This window comes from Delphinapterus leucas, chromosome 12 (genome assembly GCF_059928025.1).
Source record: "Delphinapterus leucas isolate spDelLeu-1000000601 "Yukka" chromosome 12, BTC_Dleu_Yukka2, whole genome shotgun sequence".
NCBI classification, from domain to species: Eukaryota; Metazoa; Chordata; class Mammalia; order Artiodactyla; family Monodontidae; genus Delphinapterus; species Delphinapterus leucas.
The window spans coordinates 87421039-87437293 of NC_143140.1; positions in this window are offsets into that span (position 1 = coordinate 87421039).

A 16255-nucleotide genomic window follows, 5' to 3' on the forward strand; every position below is an offset into this window, starting at 1 on the left:
TTCCTCCCTCTGCTATATTTTGGAAGAGTTTGAGAAGGATGGGTGTTAGCTCTTCTCTAAATGTTTGATAGAATTTGCCTGTGAAGCCATCTGGTCCTGGGCTTTTGTTTGTTGGAAGGTTTTTAATCACAGTCTCAATTTCAATGTTTGTGATTCATCTGTTTATATTTTCTGTTTCTTCCTGGTTTAGTCTCAGAAGGTTGTGCTTTTCTAAGAATTTGTCCATTTCTTCCAGGTTGTCCGTTTTATTGGCATAGAGTTGCTTGTAGTAATCTCTCATGATCCTTTGTATTTCTGCAGTGTCAGTTGTTACTTCTTTTTCATTTCTAATTCTGTTGATTTGAGTCTTCTCCCTTTTTTTCTTGATGCGTCTGGCTAATGGTTTATCAATTTTGTTTATCTTCTCGAAGAAGCAGCTTTTAGTTTTATTGATCTTTGCTATTGTTTCCTTCTTTTCTTTTTCATTTATTTCTGATCTGATCTTTATGATTTCTTTCCTTCTGCTGACTTTGGGGGTTTTTTGTTCTTCTTTCTCTAATTGCTTTAGGTGCAAGGTTAGGTTTTTTATTTGAGATGTTTCTTGTTTCTTGAGCTAAGATTGTATTGCTATAAGCTTCCCTCTTAGAACTGCTTTTGCTGAATCCTGTAGGTTTTGAACTGCTTTTAGAACTGCTTTTGCTGAATCCTGTAGGTTTTGGGTCATTGTGTTTTCATTGTCATTTGTTTCTAGGTATTTTTTGATTTCCTCTTTGTTTTCTGCAGTGATCTCTTGGTTATTTAGTAGTGTATTGTTTAGCCTCCATATGTTTGTGTTTTTTACAGTTTTTTTCCTGTAATTCTTATCTGGTCTCGTAGGGTTGTGGTCAGAAATGATACTTGATATGATTTCAGTTTTCTTCAATTTACGAAGGCTTGATTTGTGACCCAGGATATGATCTATCTTGGAGAATGTTTCATGAGTGCTTGAGAAGAGAGTGTATATTCTGTTGTTTTTGGATGGAATGTCCTATAAACATCAATTAAGTCCATCTTGTTTAATGTATCATTTAAAGCTTGTTTTTATTTATTTTCATTTTGGATGATCTGTCCATTGGTGAAAGTGGGGTGTTAAAGTCCCCTACTATGGTTGTGTTACTGTTGATTTCCTGTTTTATGGCTGTTAGCATTTGCCTTATGTATTGAAGTTCTCCTGTGCTGGGTGAATAAATATTTACAACTGTCATATCTTCTTTTTGGATTGATCCCTTGAACATTATGTAGTGTAGTGTCCTTCTTTGTCTCTTGTAATAGTCTTTATTTTAAAGTCTATTTTGTCTGATATGAGAATTGCTGCTTCACCTTTCTTTTGATTTCCATTTGCATGGAATATCTTTTTCCATCCCCTCACTTTCAGTCTGTATGGCTTTTTCACTTAATCTTTCACAACCTTTTGTTTGTTAAAAACTTGAAGCAGAACTTCTATTTCAGAGGAAGGTTTTTCTTCTGCTTTCTTGAGCAGAATAGAATTACATGGGGAGCTTTCAAAAAATACTGATACCTGTCCTTAGTGCCCCCCTCCTCCCTTATTCAGATGTAATTGTTCTGGCATGGGACCCAAGTTCAGCATTTTTTAAAGGCTCCCTTCTGTGGTGTGTCTAATGCAGTCAGAGCTGAGAGCCCCTGGCCAGTGTGTATGAAAGAGACTTTGGGTAGGAGGTTTTGTTTTTGTGTCTCATTTGGTTTTCAGTAGGCTAATCACCCAGCACAGCTGTTTCCTTTTACTGCCAAGGAAATGGCTCGGCCTATAAGCAAGGAACCAGCTTTTGTTAAAATCCACTCATTAGATTCCCGAAGTAGTTGCAGAATCTTACTTATTGATGGTAGTTCCTTTGGTTTAGATCCTTTGGTTGGATTGAGGAAAGTAAAGGCAGCATTCTTAATTGGTTAAATATAAATTCTCTGCAAGATATTTTAGTCATTATTTACATTTACATGTGGCAGAATTTTTTAGTGAAACAAACTATTAAGCTGTGTTAGTGTATCAGCTCTCAGGACGCATCTTGCTGAGGGGGAACTCCAATATTCAACTTTATAATAGTCACTCCTCTGTCTCCCCAAAACCTTTAATAACATCTTCACTTACCACAAGGTCTCTGGATGTATATAATATATATTTTGTTAAATTAAGAAGAGAAGTTGAGTTTCTCATTCAGAAAGGCAGGGAGAGCAGAGGCAGGACTGTGAAAGATGTGTAAACAAAATTGATTTAGTGACATGAAGAAATCACAGAAATCTTGATGAACTTCCCATAGGAGATGTTTCAGTCTTATAAAGCCATTACATCATACGGTATTTACAGCTACAATTTGCAATTAATACATCTTGGAAATTTTAGTAGAAGCTGCCTTTGTCTAAAAGTAAATGTTCTTTGAGTGCTTAAAGCTTTAACTATGGCTGTACTAGGTGATTGGTTCAAAAGCTACTCTGAAAATTTTCCAGAATAAAATTTTCTTGGTCATGATCTAGACAGATATGCTATTGAGAGCTGCTGCTTCTGTATGGCTTTTCAGACCTCAGTGTGCCATCTGGCAGTCTTGTTAAAATGCAAATTCTCATTGAGCAGGTCTGGGCTGGGGCCTGACATTCTGCGTTTCTAACAAGCTCCCAGGTGGCGTCAATGCTACTCTTTGGCAGGTTGCACTTTTGAGTGCCAAAGCTCCATCCCACGATAGCTGAAGACCCAGAAGAGGAGAAACCTCTCAATACTTCGCAAGAGCAAAGGTGCATTCCTCCTGAACTATTTTATTGCTTTATTTTGTTTTTTAATCTTGCAGATACTGCTAAAGAACTAATTAGCTAACCGTCCCTGGAAACTACATAGGTCTTATAATATGCATCTCAGTGTGTTAATTTAGCTGAGGCTTTTAATTTCATATCCTGACTTTTCCTTCATTCCAAATTCCTCATTTCTTTTATTCTTTGTATGAAAGCATTCAAACACACATAAATATATTGACTCATATAAGAATATATGTACTAGTCAATGTTAACATTCATATTTGATTCTGATTTTTTTAAAGAAATAAAACAGCAGAGAATTGAATTCCCCTGTGTGCTCCTCCTCAATCACAGTCCTCTTTTTTTACTCCCCCAATACGAGTACAACAGGAAGCTGATGTATCATCATTTACATTTCTTTAATTTATATTACTTAGTAAGTATCCATAAAAGATATCTACTATCATTTTTATACATACATGATACATAAATGGTATCACGATGAAAACCATCATTCTATAACTCTTTTCACACTAATTTTGAGATCCACATTATACCTGTGGTTTCAGTTCATTCATTATAGCTATTATTTACTGTTCAGTTACGAATACATACAATTTACATGTCTCTTCCTTTTTTGATGGACATTTAGGTGTTTCCAAATGTTAGGAACAATAAATTCTGCAGTAAACATCTTTTTTTATATATGCATACACACACATATATAATATATCTGTCCTCCTGCACCTGTACAAGTGTTCTTTTACATTATTTCCCAGAAATGGAGTTACCAAGTCGGAGGTTAGGCACATTTTCAACTTCAAGTAATCTTGCCAGAGTGTTCTCCAAAATAGTTGAATCAGTTAGCACTGACCAACAATATGTGAAAATTCCTATTTCTCTACATCCTTGCTAACACTTTACTTTTACTAATCTGATGGATTTAAAATGGAATTTAATCACAATTATGTTTTTATCTTTTTATATCTTTGAAAGTTGTTTCAGTCTTGTGTATGTGTAACAGGGGTATTTAAATTATATGCCTGTATTTAATGGGAAATATATAGCATTTCCACTTCATTATTCTTACCAGTCGGCATTTACCCTAAGCGTTATTCTAACACTGAACCTATGGGAAAATATTGTTTATAACAACTGAATTACAAGTGAGCTATTATACATACAAAGACATTCATAAATTGGGGACTTCCTGCAATAAGCTAGTCCCTTCCACCCCAGTCTAAATTTTACTACAAATAGTGAACCATTTTGTGCTGTTTGTAAATAAGCATTGCTTAAGAGGTTTATCTGCTCCCAAAGTTGATCAGTAAGATGCTAGAGATAGACATTTTCAGGGTGAATTTTTTTTTTAATTTTATTTATTTATTTTTGCTGTGTTGTGTCTTCGTTTCTGTGCGAGCGCTTTCTCTAGTTGCGGCAAGCGGGGGCCACTCTTCATCGCGGTGCGCGGGCCTCTCACTATCGTGGCCTCTCTTGTTGCAGAGCACAGGCTCCAGACGCGCAGGCTCAGTAGTTGTGGCTCACGGGCCTAGTCGCTCTGCGGCATGTGGGATCTTCCCAGACCAGGGCTCGAACCCGTGTCCCCTGCATTGGCAGGCAGAGTCTCAACCACTGCGCCACCAGGGAAGCCCAGGGTGAATTTTTAAAACAAACTTTATTGAAGTATAACATACATACAGAAAAGTGCATGTCATAAACGTACAAATCTCTGAATTGCCACAAATTGAATATACCTCTATAACCAGCGCCACGATCAAGAAGAAGGAAATTATCACCATCCTAGAAGCCCTTTCATAGAAAGCCTTTCTGTCACTACCCACTCAAGGGTAAACACTGTCCTGACTTTGACCAGCGATTAGTTTTGCTTATTTTTAAATTTTGTATCAATATAATCATGCAACATGTACGTGTGTGTCTGGCATCTGTTACTCAACGTTATACTTGTGGGATTCGTCCGTGCTGTTGCATAACGTAATAGTATTTTCATCCTCATCGCTATATGGTCGTCTTACCATTATTTGCCTCAATCATACTAGCGATATATTGGTTAATAAATCCTAAAAATTAATAAATATATGTGCATTAAACTTCAATTTGAACTTGATAAACCTCAAAAATTTTTACCGCTGTCAACTAGTCATACTAATAAATTTTTCCCCAGTGACAGAATGCATACAACTCTATTGTATTTGTTTGAGAGAAGAAATAGACATATAGAATCTAATTGCCAAGTATACTGGCATTAAAGACATTGATATTTTATGGTTATTATAATAGCTTCTTCATTTAGTCCTTCACTTACTCATTTAAAATGAGTAAGATGTGGAGGAAACAAGTCCTAGATGTGGAGGATAGCTACAGTTGTAAAAACAAGATGAGGCACCTGCATCAATTGGAAATGCATTTGACTTCAAGTAACAGAACAGCAACTAAGTGACATAAACAGTAAAGAAGTAATCGTCCATATAACAAGAAAGCTGGAGGTAGTTTCAAGGGTTTCAGCCCTCTTCTAACTCTGCCATCCCAATAACTTTGGCTTTCCGTCCCTGGCTTATCGCCTCATGGCCACAAGATGGTGGCTGCCACTCCAAGGACTGCATGCTCACAGCAGCAACCCACACAAAGAAAGGAAGCCTCCACTTGCCTGCAGAAACAAGGAAGAGCTTCCTCCTGGTATAATTATTTTTTTTTTATCATGGAGAAAAATCTTTCCTAGAATTGTCACACATGTCCATCCCTAGACCACTTACTGGCAAAGAAGAATGGAATAATCATAACTGGCTTAGATTGGTGATTCTCAACTTTTAAAATCACTTGGGGCCTTTCTTACAGAAGAAATCAAAATTTATGTAGGTACTGTCCAGTCCAGGTGGAGCTGATTCCCTGTCATGAGTGTGGGTTGTACTTAGTGACTTGATTCCAAAGAATAGATTTGGACAGGGTGAAAAAGTAACTGTACAGTGGAGAAACCTGGACAATATTGCCTTAGCCAGGTGGTCAGGATTAACATCAGAAATAAAGTCATGTTGACACCATGTACCCCTATATGTGATGAGACGGGCACATCACCTCTGTGGTTTTCTTCCTTAAAAACTATAACCCCAGGCTTACCATGAGAAGAGCATCCGACAAACACAAATTTAAGGAAGTGCTACAAAATACCTGATCAGCACTCTTCAAAACCATCAAGGCCAAGAAAAACGAGGCAAGACTGAGAAACTTATAGACCAGGAGAGACTAAGGAGACACCATGACTAAATGTGAAGCAGCATCCCTGATGGGATCAGGAAACAGGAAAGGGACATTAGGTAAAACCTAAGAAAACCTGTGTAAAACCTGCAGTTCAGTTAATAAAATGTACCAATCTTGATTTTTCAGTTGTGACAAGTGTACCCTGTTAGTGTAAGATTGTAAGACATTAACCATAGTTAGAAGGTGGGGGTGGAGAGGGTTAGATGAGCCAAGATTGGCAAAATGTTGGTAAATGTTGAAGCTGGGCCATGGATCAGTGGGACTTACACTGTTTTGTCTGCTTTTGTATATCTTTGAAGATTTCCATCCTTGGAGTTTTACAATGTGAATATTTTGTTCTAGTACATAATATGCCTATATTTGTTTCAATAAACTATAAAGTACAGCATAATGGTTAATAGCATAGGTTTTTGTATCAAAAGTTCTGTTTGAATCTCAGTTTTGCCATTTAATAGATGGTGATTTGGAACAAATTACTAAATATTTCTAAATCTTGGTGGTTTTATCCATAAAATGCAGGTAATAATAATCATGCTAATACCTCCCTCATGGGGTTAGTTTTAAGGATTAAATAACATAAAGCATGCATTGCTACAGCGCATGACACATAGTAAGCACTGAACAACTTGAAAGTTTCCTCACCAGCATATAAATTTAGTCTCTTTTAGTTCTAATTAACAGAAATACAATTCAGTTAGATTAAGCAAAAAAAGCAGAATTTATGGGCCTCCCTGGTGGCGCAGTGGTTGAGACTCTGCCTGCTAATGCAGGGGACACGGGTTCGAGCCCTGGTCTGGGAGGATCCCACATGCCACGGAGCAACTAGGCCCGTGAGCCACAACTACTGAGCCTGCGTGTCTGGAGCCTGTGCTCCGCAACTAGAGAGGCCGCGATAGTGAGAGGGCCGCACACCGCGATGAAGAGCGGCCCCCGCTTGCCACAACTAGAGAAATCGCTCGCACAGAAACGAAGACCCAACACAGCAAAAATAAATAAATTAATAAACTCCTACCCCCAACATCTTCTTTAAAAATAAAAATAAAAAAGCGGAATTTATTATCAAGGTGACTCACAAAACCCAAGGACAGGGATGCAGCTGGGCTTCACAAATAAGCTAGAAACAGAGACCTTCCAGCCCCTCTCCAAGCACATCTTCCTTCTAGCCGAGGACCAACTTTCTCTGCTTCTTACTCTTGACTTCAAGAGGGAATGTTGTGTCCCATAGCTGTAAGATTCCTATCTGTCCATTCAGAATGCCTGTTAAAATTGATATTTTGGTTTATGTATCAGTATTGGAAATTCTAAAATGAAAATGGAAGGCTAGCAGAAGCCGGAAAGGAAGAGTATTCAATAATGAAGCAGGTCCAGCCAAAAATATTAACACAGCCTTAGGATTCTAATTCTGATGAAGTGAACAGGTCACATTTTCTAAATATCCTTAGGAAGGATTAATGAAGAGGGAATAATATAATGAAGGCATAATGTGGGAAAATATAACTCCTTTGTAGATCTTAATGTTTTTTTTCCTTAAAACCCAGATGAGATCCAATTAGGCACTTAATAAAGTTTGTAAGAAAAATAGAAGTTTATTCTGTTTGGTGATTATTCTGCCATCCCCAAACATATAGTGTGTTATTTCTTCACATGACACTTCTATTTGGGAAGAACAAGAGCAGCTTAGCACATTAGTTCTTACAAGCTTAATATTAGCTCTAACAGCTGATCTTGAGATCCACACATTGCCAGTTTGGAAAGCCCTGTAGAAGGGCTTCCAAATGCACAAGAAGTTAGGCAGTGGGGTTATTTTTAAATAATTATTCCTCAGGGACAGGAAGTGTCTGGTCTTTTTCTCTCTTATGGTCTCCAGGTGAGCACCCCTTCTTAGGAATCCTCAGCACTCCCAAAGCCCCCAAACTCTGCAACCTTAATCTGATGAGCAGAACGCTTTCCCTCCCCCTCCCCCCGTGCACCTTCCTCCCTCCTTGTAAAGACAGGAGCCTCAGATTCACCACCGCAGGGGCCTCTTCCTCCCTGGAAAGCCAAGTTGGGGTGGCTGCTACACTAGTGTTCTGTAATGCCCCGAACACGAGTCCATAGTCTGCTCTGAGAAGCAGAGGCCCCCACGGGGGAAGTACCCTCTTCCTCCAGTAACCAGACTTTGGGGAGCCCCCAGTTCCTTTCCAGCCTCTGCCCCAGATGTTTGGAAGGCCCTGGAGCCCCGATAAACCACCGTGATGCACAGACAAGCAGCATCGGCCGCACCTGGCAACACACTCCAAACCTGCTGAATCAGAATCACACTCTAATGAGTTTCCAAGGTGATTCTTACACACATTGAAGGTGGAGAAGAACTACCCTGAAGGAGCCATCCTGGGGCCAGGGAGAGAGGATTCGAACACCCACTTGGGCAGCCAGAGGGGTAGCAGATAAGGGATCAGATGAGGGTCTTCCCAGCACACATTATGTGGCTTGTACAAGCTGTGGCCCGACACGCTCCCTTCTGCTCCCACCCCAATTCAGGGGAGAAACCTGGGGATTAACGACAGTGATACGGCTATGGTGCTCTGTGAAGAAGCTTCACAATATCACCCGGTCCAGACAGGGGCAAAGACACCTTCACCAAAATAAAATCAGCCTCATTACTTCACAAGAAATAGGGTCAAATTTCTGTTAGTAAAAGAAACACGGATTCTGAGATGCCCCACTTTGCAGATGGGAAGCACAGAACTGCCCTGTCCAGTGCCTTTGTGCAACTCAGAGAAAGGTGGCAGGTACTGGCTTTGCTACTGGTCAGGGCCTTTGGGTGAAGAAAAAGACACCTCTCCGTCCACAGGACTTCAGCCCTCGCTTACCCTGTCAGCAGGATGTCACAGTAAGCAGTGACCTGGAAACCCGCAGCACAGAAAAGAACTGACGCTGTGACAGGGTGACAGGGCAGCTGACTCCTGCCTACCAGATCACTCGAGTTCCCACAGGCTATGCCGGTCAGGTAAACTGCTTCATTTGCTGATCTTACACGACACTGGGACAGGATTTAGCCTGTTACTGCATCTAGAATCATTAGATGTCCACTTCTTATTTTTAAATGTTAATTTTGTCCTTTTAAAAGCTGTATATCATATTACAGAAAATTTTTTTTAATATTAGCCAACACCTCACCATCCTCACCCCAAAATTAGCCTTTTGGTGTATCTCGGGCAAATCTCAGGTGTGCTCTACAGTTCTGTGGATGTCCCCTGGCTCAGTGAAACAGCCCAGGCAGTCAACAACTTAGGCTCCCATCCCAGCTTGTGACACACACACCCTCCACCTCCTGGTTGCCAACTTGCTTTCTCCCACATAGCCCAGTGCCTCTTCAGACCTGGAGACCTGGAGAGAATTACCATTTGGTTCAATCCAGAACCCAGCTCACCATGAACTCTACTTTCTTTAAATGGTATAATCCAGAACCATTCCCTCTGTGCCTTGAGCCCAGAGCGTGGAATTTGGGTTCTTTTTCCCTTATGCATCTATTGTCTTTACTTAACTGCTGTTTGCCTTGATCCTGTATTTTAACTCATTTCAACTTCAGGGCCTCAGAAGACCAACAGCTTTCACAGCAAGTACCCAGACTCTCCTGTTTTTACCCACTCTGCCTTCATTGCAACCACTGATTCTCTTTTTCAAGATTGCTTTGTTCTGGGACTTCCCTGATGGCACAGTGGTTAAGAATCCACCTGCCGTGCAGGGGTTACAGGTTGGAGTCCTGGTCCGGGAAGATCCCACATGCCGCGGAGCAACTAAGCCCGTGTGCCACAGCTACTGAGCCTGCACTCTAGAGCCCACGTGCCACAATTACTGAAGCCTGCGCGCCTAGAGCCCACGCTCCGCAACAAAAGAAGCCACCACAATGCGAAGCCCGTGCACTGCAACGAGGAGTAGCCCCCGTTCACCACAACTAGAGAAAGCCTGCGCACGTCAATGAAGGCCCAACGCAGCCAAAAATAAAATATAAATTAATTAATTTTTTAAAATGCCTTTTCAAAAAAAGAAAAAAGATTGCATTGTTCTTTTTGAACTTAGCAATTGTGCCTAGTTTCTCTGGCTTCTGACTTTCAGCTCCCTTTGAAGGATTTCGGTTTGGACTCAAGTTACTCAAGTTGATTAGTTCTGCCTGTTGCAGACAATCCTGGAAGCAGACCTAAGTCTTAGCTAGGTCCTGGGGCAACTGTAATTGTAGTGTCCAGTGGTGTTGTAATATAAGCAGTTTTCTATGTTGCCCAGTATTTAGCTAAAAATCACAAATTTTAATGACTGCACTTTGTCTTACTATGTCATAATTTACTTAGCCATCTTCCTATTGCTGGAATTTAGGTGGTTTCCAGTATTTTGAGTACCTAAGTAATACAGTGATGAATAACTTGTACAAAAAGTTTTGGATTATTTCCTTAAGAAAGATTCCTAGATGTAGATTCACTGGGTTAAAGAATATCAATACTTTTATGGTCCTTCATATATGTTTCTAAAGTTGCTTTCTAAAATGATGGTACCAACTGAAAGTGCCATCAGCTGTGTCTAAGTGTACCAGTTCCACAGCACCCTGACCAGAATGTCTTCATTTCATTATTCAACCAAGTGTTGCATTAGGTGCAGGTTAGGGTGTGGGGAGATAGACATAATATCCTTGCTGCCACAGAGCTCAGATTCCAGTGCAGGAAAGAGAGGTCAACGTGATAAATACAGAAAATGTAAGTTATTATAGCATGCCATGTGAAAGAGGTGGGAACACCTAATTCTGCCTGAAACTTCACAGAGGAGGTGACATTCATACTGAAACTTAAGGATGAGTAGTTCATCAGGAAACAGGACAGGAGAGGGATTTCAGGCAGAAACGACAACATGGCCAAAGCAATGGAGGTGTGCAACAGTGTGCCACATTCGAAGAGCTACAAGCTATTTAGTAAGGCTAGAGGACAGACAGGGTGTGTTTGGGAGAATGGCAAGAAAGCAGATCCCGTAGAACTTTGTAGTTTTCTGATGGAGTATCTGCGTTTCATCCTGGAGGCAATGGGAAGCCCCAGAAAAGTTTTAAGCAAAATAATTTCATGATTTGCCTTCATTTATTTTGATAAATGAATATCTGGTATCTGTTTAGAAGGCTCAAGGAACAGTTGGCAGGAGTGTGAACTGGAGCGGGAGTGGACCAAAGGCAGAAGATCTGGGTAAGAAGTTGTCTCAACATACCAAGTGAAAAATGAGGGGGTCTCAACTATTGAGGTTGCAATGGAGATGGAAAAGAGAAAAAGGCATCTAGCAGGTTGAGTTGACAGGAGCTAGTAAGTTGTTGTGGTTGGGAGGAGAGAGAGAGGATTTGTTAGCCCATTCACCGAGACAAGCAAGAGGAGAGGGTTACGGAGGAAGATGTGTTTGACTTTGGAATGTAGAAGTTGAGTCCATGCAGGTGGAGAGATCCAAGGGCACTAGGTTACATGGTTTACCATTCAGGAGGAAAAACATGGGGTGGCAATAGAAATTTGGACATTTGTATGGGACGTACCTATAGCTTTGACTACTCCCTCTTATGAATTAATTGGCATGTTCTTTGCCTATTTATCTTTTGGGGGGTCTTGACATTTTTCTTACAAATTTGGGTGAACTTATTTTATAATATTGTCTCTCGTACTAGCCCAAAACTAGATGTCCCTTTAAACCTTTCATTTCTATTTTAATCCTTTCATGTTGAGTGAAAATAAAGATATGATAAATTAATGTTGTCTATGGGGACAATAAGTAGTGTGAGCTGCAAATACAGAGACAGAGATAGGAAATAGCTATTAAAATATTTTAGCCAAAAACATGAGAGATGAAGATTTATAGTACACATCTTACATTCAGCCACAAAAGAGAAAAAAGCAACGTGGAATGATACCAGTTCAGGGCACAGAACCATAGGTGTTGTCTGTCAGCAAGTTGGATCCTGTGTTCTTAATCAAGGGGTAGCATATGAAGACAGGGGTTTATGGAGCAAAGTCCTAGTCAACACAACAACCCACAGCTTGCTGCCCTGACCCCACTCCTTCTCTTATGGTATCACTGGCTCCACACAGCCGGGAGCTTTGGACCTTTGCCTCATTTTTATTGCCCTGCTCCAGTGGGTGCATCCCTTTGCTTCTCTAATGATGTGAAAGGTTTGGACAATAAGGAGGTAGGAACAAAGACTTATTGTATTTTAACAAAAGATTCTTTTATGGGCAGTTTTAATCTGAATATTATATATACACATATATATTAGTTCAAAATAAAAATTTGTATCATAAACTTTCCAGATCAAACAAAATTTCAAGACTAAAAACATATTTTAACCTCTAGTTCCACTTAGTAAAAGTTGTAAGACAACATCGCTCTCACTCTAACAATGAGGAGAAGCTAGCTAAGAAAAAAAAAAAAAAAATCATTTGTTTCATAAACTCATCAGGCAGCTGAGGTAACAAAGAAACCTAAATGAACTAAATTCCGGAAAGTGATGAGCCCTTCCTAGGCTCACTGCCTGCGTAGTGACATGAGTCGGAGGAACCTGCTATGGATGGAGGTATGGAGAAATCAGCCTAACTTTTAATAAACTTGATGGCCATGTGTGGGCTGGCATGATGGATTGAGCTCCAGTCATCCAGCAAGTCTGCACCCATTCGCCAGCTGTCTTCCACAGGCCTTCACCAAAGTGCACAAGGGTAGTATGTTGGAGGCTGGGGGCAGGGCAGGAAACCTGAGAAAGATCCCGCTGAAGCATCTGGGCCTGTGCCTAGTGAACTCCCGTGATCCTCCAAAGTCTGGGGGCAAGCAGCAGAGCAGAAAGCAATTCCTCTCTGGCCTTCACCAGGTACAGTATAGTGGCCTTGTGAAAAACTGGGCTTAGGGCAGCAGGATGAAGAGAGACCTCCCAAACACAGAGAGCCAGGAACAGGACTTGAGAAAAAAGAGAACCCTCTAGCAGCCACAAAGCTAGCAGCCAGGCTATTATTTAACTATAAAGCACACAGAGCTGCAGTTCAGGGAGCCACTGGCTGGGTTGCAAAGCATAAAGAGATCTCTGGAGTCTCACTGGTGCTCAGATTACAAACCCGATCAAAAGGAAAGTCCTAATTCTGATCTCAAAACATTGAAGATAATGGAAAATCTAACCAAAGCTGCAACAAAGCCCAGACCTAGCTCAGCTACAGATTATTTTCACTCAGTCTCCTCCCTCATTCGTGGCATGACAGGAGAAGGGCATATCCCTTTCTGGGACTGAATTTTTTTTATTTCAGTCTCTGTTGCTCTTCTGCTCATACTATCAATCATACAATATGACACATGTAAATGAAAATGTGACAGATGTTACAACACATGTAAAGAAGCAAGGACATGTGGCTCATAGTCAAGAGAAGAAATGATTAATAGAAATAGACATAGAAATGTCTGAATGTTAGAATTGTCAGACAGAGAACTTAAATATATTATCATAAATATGTTAAAAGAGCAAGTAAAAAATGGACAACATGCATGGACAAATGGGGATATACAGCAAAGAGATAGTAACTGCAAAAGTGGAAATGCTAAAAATATTTTTTTTAATATCGGAAACTAAAATTCAATGGGTTAATAGAAAACTGAATACAACAGAGGAAAGGATCCATTAACATGAATACAGATTAATAGGATGTTTCTAGGCTGAGATACTAAGACAAAAAGAATTAAAGAAAAAAAGGAACAGAGCCCGTAAGATCTGCAAAACAATATCAAATGGTTTAACAGATGTGTAAAGGAGAATGAGAAGGAGAGGAAGGGGAAAATTGTGCAGAAGAAATATTCGAGCACATAAGGGCTGAGAATTTTCAAAAATTGTTGGAGGACATCAACTCAGAGATCTAAGAGTTTCAAGGAACTCCAAGCAGGATAGGTGCAAAGAAAAGTCATACGTATGCACAATATAGTCAAAATGCTGAAACCAAAGATAAAGGAAAATAATTTAAGTAGCCAGAGGGGGAAAAATATTTATTACATACATCATCAGAAACAATGGAAACCAGAGGACAGGAATGTTGGATTGGAATTGGAAGTAGGATATAAACTCATGATATGTATATATTATATACATCCACATAGTTCTAGAAATAATTACAGATGTATGTAGAGAATTTCCTATCTCTGTCTCCAGAAACAGACTAGAAGCAATGACATCCTCATAGCAAGAGCACCAGATCTTGGTTTCTAAATGCTATCCTATACTAATAAGTTCCTTGAGAAATGGCTGATTCTAGAGTTGAAGTAAAGAAAGTATAAGATGAGTAAGGGGGCTTCCCTGGTGGCACAGTGGTTAAGAATCCACCTGCTAATGCAGGGGACACGGGTTTGAGCCCTGGTCCAGGAAGATCCCACATGCTTCAGAGCAGCTAAGCCCACGCACCACAACTACTGAGCCCACGCACCACAACTACTGAAGGCTGCATGCCTAGAGCCTGTGCTCTGCAACAAAAGAAGCTACCACGAGAAGCCTGCACACCGCAACGAAGAGTAGCTCCCACTCACTACAACTAGAGAAAGCCTGCACGCAGCAACAAAGACCCAATGCAGCCAAAAATAAATAAATAAAATAAATAAATTTTAAAAAAAGAAGAAAGGATACAGAAGATTTGAATAACACTCTCAATCTGTTTGATATTTACGGAACACTTCACCCAACAAAAGCAGAATACACATTCTTTTTAAGTATGTACACAACATTCACCAAGATACAGCATATGCTGGTTCATAAAACAAGTTTTAATAAACTTCAAAGTATAAAAAAAGAGAGGAAACAAATTAGAAATATCAGGAGTGAAAGAGGGAATATCATTAGAGATCCTACAGACATTGAAAGCTTAATAAAGAAAATTACAAAGAACATTATGCCAATCAATTTGAAAATGTAGGTGAAATATACAAATCTCTTGAAAAAATGTGATGGATCAAAACCAACACCAGATAAAATATGAAAGCTAAACAGCCCAATACTATTGAGAAAAGTGAATGTTTAATCAAAATCATTCCACAGATAAAACTCTAGGCCCAGCTGAAGCTCTATTAAACATTTAAGGAATAAATAACACCCTTCTTACACACACTCTTTGAGAAAATAGTAGAGAACACTTCCCATCTCATTTTATGAGGCTAACATAACCCTGACACCAAACCAGGACAAATATTACCACAAAAATGATCAATTAAAATCTTTCATGAGAATAGACACAAAAATCCTTTTAAAATATTACCCAGTGGAATCTAGCAATATAAAACAAGCATATTTATACATATGATATATGTATAAAATAAATAAATATATATATATAACCAGTAATATATAACGAGAATAATACATCATGACCAACTGAACAACATTTGAAAACCTATCAGTGTTGGAAATTCTCTGGTGGTCCAGTGGCTAGGACTCACGCTTTCACGGCTGGGGCCCAGGTTTGATTCCTGGTCGGGGAACTAAGAAAAACAATCAGTGTAACTCATAACTCACTACATTAGCAGAATGCAGAAGAAAAACCATATGATCATCAAATATATGTCAAAAAGTATTTGATAAAATTTAACACTCATCCATGATAAAAACTCTCTACGAACCAGGAGAATATGGGAATGTCCTCAACCTGATAAATGCATCTATTGACATAACTACAATTGACGTATAATAGCAAAGACTGAATGCTTCCATTCTAAAATTGGGGACAAGCAAGAATATCCACTTGTACCATTCCTACTCAACATTATACTGGAAATCCTAGCTGGTGCAATTAGTAAGAAAAAGAAATAACAGGCATGCAGGTTGTAAAGGAATAAGTAAAACGGTTGTATTAACAGACAACATGATTATGTATGTTGAAAACCTTATGAAATCTTAAAAAAAGACAATTTAGCAAAGTCATAGGATGCTAGATCAATAAACAGAAAACATTTTTTACATACTAGCAATGAAAAATTGAAAAATGAAATTTTAGAAATGCCATTTGCAATAGCATGAAAAATATCAGTTACCTAGGAAATAGAGCCATCCATGTATCTCAGTTTCCTCACCCATGAAATGAAGATGATAGCAGTCCTCCCTCATATAGTTGTTGTGAGAATTAAATGAATAGCTATATTTAAGTACTTAGAATACTGCCAGACAGGTCATAAGTCCCATGTAAATGTTAACCAAAGTCTCAATGTAAACATCAACTAT